Raw genomic sequence first — 5,144 nt, 5'->3', positions numbered from 1 at the left:
GAATAGGTCGATCTTCCACTCAGCCGTCGATATAATGTTTTAATATATAGCATTAAAAACTCACTGAAAGTATGATCCTTTTGTATATCCATACATATACACTAGATTAGTATGGGACCACCTCTGAGACACTACCTTTCCGAATTATCGAAATCGGTTGACGTGGTCCAAAGTTATGCGGTAACATACATAAAAAAAAAAAAAAAAAAAAAAATATTCCGACGAACTGATAACCTCCTCCTTTTTTGGAAGTCGGTTAATAAATACATAACTGTACATTTAAACTAGTATGTATCTGCACGTAGAAGTTCACACGACGAGCTTCCAATACGACGAATACACCTTTATGCTGCTGCGCAATTTTTCATTCATTTTACATTCACATCACTACATATTTTATTTCAGAAACTAATTTATATGCATTAAAATATTATATTTATTTAAATAATATATAATCAGTTACAGATATATATATTTTCTAACGCATTTTTTCACTTTTCTTTTATGAAAGCCGGATTTTACGGCATTAAATAAAACAACGAACGAAGCCACCAGCCATTTCGAAGTAGCATTGAATTTCACTACTAATAACATAGCCTATCTTGTTACTGCGTATTGTTTTTCAGCATTCAATTAATTTAATTAACACGGAGAAACAGTGCGCCGTTCGCCGTCTTTCGATTTGATTGTGCATGCGTCCATGTGCTTAGTTTACTGAATTTTTCTCCATTCTTGCTCACTTGCATCCTTCGATTGCACGTTGAGTCCAAATTTTCTCAACTTCATATTCTATCATCTATTTTACACTATATTTTACCGACCGCGTGGCTAAACTAAACATCTTTGATAACCGCACGCACCGAATTCTAATTTAATACTGACCACTCGCTCAAGCTCGGTGAATGAATTCGTTCACTTTAAGGAAATCAGCAGTGGGTCTTTATTTATGTTGTTAGTGCTTTTCCTGCGGATGCTAGCTTTTTTGGTAACATCCGTAGGAAAAGGAATATTGTGGTTTTAAGAGGTTTTCTGCTGTTCATATCGTGGATATTAATTAATTTCTCACTACAATCATACATACTTATGTATGAACATTCATAAGTATTATGCCAATATGATCAACACAACCCACCGAAGCCACAAACTAAATTTCTAAGTTTTTAGAGCCAGTGGAAAGCGACAATTTGAAAAGCACACAGCAACGAACTAATAGAAAACAGGGAGTTCCACCTCGATTTTAGCAAGATTCTTATTTGATTTAGATGGTGATTGCAGACTCAACAAATAAAGTATGTAGATCAGGCATGCCCAACGCCGGCAGAACTCCATAAGCAAGTGCCCTGCGCTGGCAGAATTCTATAGGCAAGTGCCCTGCGCGGGCATCGCTGATGTAGATAAATCGGGTAGTATCAGGTTTACATATAAGTAGGTTATCCTCATTTTCGGGCTTAACTACCTGATCTGTAACTAGAAAAAGTGATTATCCATACAAAATTTGTCCCTCGTTAAACCGTAATTAAAAATTATCACAGATTAAATCGATAACTTTTCGGTATCCAACCTAGTTTTGTCGATTATATTTGCGAGGAAGAGAAGAATTTTTATACCCGAGCGCACTTGTGCACAAGGGTATTATAACTTTGTTCACATAACGGTTGTTTGTAACAGGCAAAACGAATCGAGATAGATATAGACAAATGTATACATAAATGATCAGAATGAAAAGAGAAATCGATTAAGCGGTGACTGTCTGTCCGTCCGTCCGTCCGTCTGTGCACACGATAACTCAAGTAAAAATTGAGATATCTTAACGAAACTTGGTACGTGAACTTCTTTTGGACGTGGGACGGATGGTATTGAAAATGGGCGAAATCGGATAATAACCACGCCTACCTCCCATATAGCGGTAATTTTAAGAAATACGAAAACTGCGATATTTTTTACACTACTAATAACATAGCCTATTTTCTTTTGTTACACTCGCGGTATTTGATTTATGCAGCGCACCACTATTTCACATATTTTACTTAATTTTCACATTTTACACTATATTTTACCGACCGCGTGGCTAAACTAAACTTCTTTGATAACCGCACGCACCGAATTCTAATTTAATACTGACCACTCGCCAAGTCGGTGAATGAATTCGTTCACTTTAAGAAATCAGCGAGTGGGTCTTTACTTATTTATGTTGTTAGTGCTTTTTCCTGCGGATGCTAGCTTTTTTGGTACACATCCGTAGGAAAAGGAAATTGTTGTGGTTTTAAGAGGATTTTCCGGTGTTCATATGCGGGTATTAATTAATTTCTCACTACAATCATACATACTTATGTATGAACATTCATAAGTATTATGCCAATATGATACAACCCACAACCCACCGAAGCCACAAACTAAATTTCTAAGTTTTTAGAGCCAGTGGAAAGCGACAATTTGAAAAGCACGCAGCAACGAACATAGAAACAGGGAGTTCCAGCTCGATTTTAGCAAGATTCTTATATGATTTAGAATGGTGATTGCAGACTCAACAAATAAAGTATGTAGATCAGGCATGCCCAACGCCGGCAGAACTCCATAAGCAAGTGCCCTGCGCTGGCAGAATTCTATAGGCAAGTGCCCTGCGCGGGCATCGCTGATGTAGATAAATCGGGTAGTATCAGGTTTACATATAAGTAGGTTATCCTCATTTTCGGGCTTAACTACCTGATCCTAGAAAAAGTGATTATCCATACAAAATTTGTCCCTCGTTAAATCGTAATTAAAAATTATCTCAGATTAAATCGATAAATTTTCGGTACTCAACCTAGTTTTATCGATTATATTTGCGAGGAAGAGAAGGCATTTTTTCAAATGTAAAAGTAAACAAAAATGGACGCTGGCAAGGAAAAAAGTTGAGTTATATTTACATAAATTGCTTAATGTAGCAGAAAAAAGTGATCGCGGTGACACAGAGAAGAAACGTAACTTTTTCTTGAGATGTGAAAATAACAAGCACTACCAATTTGTTCGCTAATAATCTGAGATTTGCCTGGGTAAACAGGATGAGTAAAAAGCGAGCTTCGATTGGTCGATCTTCCACTCAGCCGTCGATATAATATTTTCGTATATATAGCATTAAAAACTCACTGAAAGTATGATCCTTTTGTATATCTATACATATATGTATGTAAATACATACATACATGTACATTCATACTAGTATGTATCTGCACGAAGAAGTTCACTCGCCGAGCTTCCAATACGACGAATACCACCTTTATGCTGCAGCGCAATTTTTCATTCATTTCACATTCACATGACTACATATTTTATTTCAGAACATTTTATTTAAATATATTATATTTATTTAACATACACATATATATACTGTACGAGATATATATATTTTCAAAGCATTTTTTCACTTTCCTTTTATGAAAGCCGGATTTTACGGCATTAAATAAAACAACGAACGGAGCCACCACCATTTCGAAGTAACATTGAATTTGCACTACGAATAACATAGCCTATTTTCTTTTGTTACACTCGCGGTATTTGCTTTTTGCAGCGCACCACATTTTCACATATTTTACTTAATTTACACATTTTACACTATATTTTACCGACCGCGTGGCTAAACTAAACTTCCTTTGATAACCGCACGCACCTAATTCTAATTTAATACTGACCACTCGCCAAGTTGGTGAATGAATTCGTTCACTTTAAGAAATCAGCGAGTGGGTCTTTATTTATGTTGCTAGTGCTTTTTCCTGCGGATGCTAGCTTTTTTGTTATACATCCGTAGGAAAAGGAATTGTTGTGTTGTTTGAAGTGGTTTTTGCTGTTCATATGTGGATATTAATTAATTTCTCACTACAAACATACATACGTATGTATGTACATGCATAAGTATTATTCCAATATCATACAACCCACAACCCACCGAAGCCACAAACTAAATTTCTAAGTTTTTAGAGCCAGTGGAAAGCGACAATTTGAAAAGCACACAGCAACGAACATAGAAAACAGGGAGTTCCAATTCGATTTTAGCAAGATTCTTATTTGATTTAGAATGGTGATTGCAGACTCAACAAATAAAGTATGTAGATAAATCGGGTAATATCGGGTTTACATATAAGTAGGTTATCCTCATTTTCGGGCTTAACTGCCTGATCTGTAACTAGAAAAAGTGATTATCCATAAAAAATGTGTCCCTCGTTAAACCGTAGTTTAAAATTATCACAGATTAAATCGATAACTTTTCGGTATCCAACCTAGTTTTGTCGATTATATTTGCGAAGAGGAGACATTTTTTCAAATGTAAAAGTGAACAAAAATGAACGCTGGCAAGAAAAAGCGGTTTGTTAAGGTATTTTTAATAAAATATTAAGTTAAGTTATATTTAAATTGCTTAATATAGCAGAAAAAAATGATCGCGGTGGCACAGACAAGAAACATAACTTTTCCTTGAGATGTGAAAATAACAAGCGCTACCAATTTGATGGCTAATAATCTGAGATTTGCCTGGGTTAATATTTTAATATATAGCATTAAAAACTCACTGAAAATCAGATCCTTTTGTATATCCATACATACAAAAACATAACTATACATTCATACTAGTACGTATCTGCACGAAGAAGTTCACTCGCCGATCTTCCAATACGACGAATACCACCTTTATGCTGCTGCGCAATTTTTCATTCATTTCACATTCACATCACTACATATTTTATTTCAGAACACTTTATTTAAATATATTATATTTATTTAACATACACATATATATATCTGTGTGCTTACAAATATATATATATTCTACGCATTTTTTCACTTTTCTTTTATGAAAGCCGGATTTTACGGCATTAAATAAAACAACGAACGGAGCCACCACCATTTCGAAGTAACATTGAATTTACACTACTAATAACATAGCCTATTTTCTTTTGTTACACTCGCGGTATTTGATTTATGCAGCGCACCACTATTTCACATATTTTACTTAATTTTCACATTTTACACTATATTTTACCGACCGCGTGGCTAAACTAAACTTCTTTGATAACCGCACGCACCGAATTCTAATTTAATACTGACCACTCGCCAAGTCGGTGAATGAATTCGTTCACTTTAAGAAATCAGCGAGTGGGTCTTTATTTATGTTG

This window comes from Rhagoletis zephyria, unplaced genomic scaffold (genome assembly GCF_001687245.7).
Source record: "Rhagoletis zephyria isolate East Lansing unplaced genomic scaffold, Rhagoletis_zephyria_1.1 Rzeph_scaffold_02624, whole genome shotgun sequence".
NCBI lineage: Eukaryota > Metazoa > Arthropoda > Insecta > Diptera > Tephritidae > Rhagoletis > Rhagoletis zephyria.
This window is presented reverse-complemented; position numbering follows the sequence as displayed.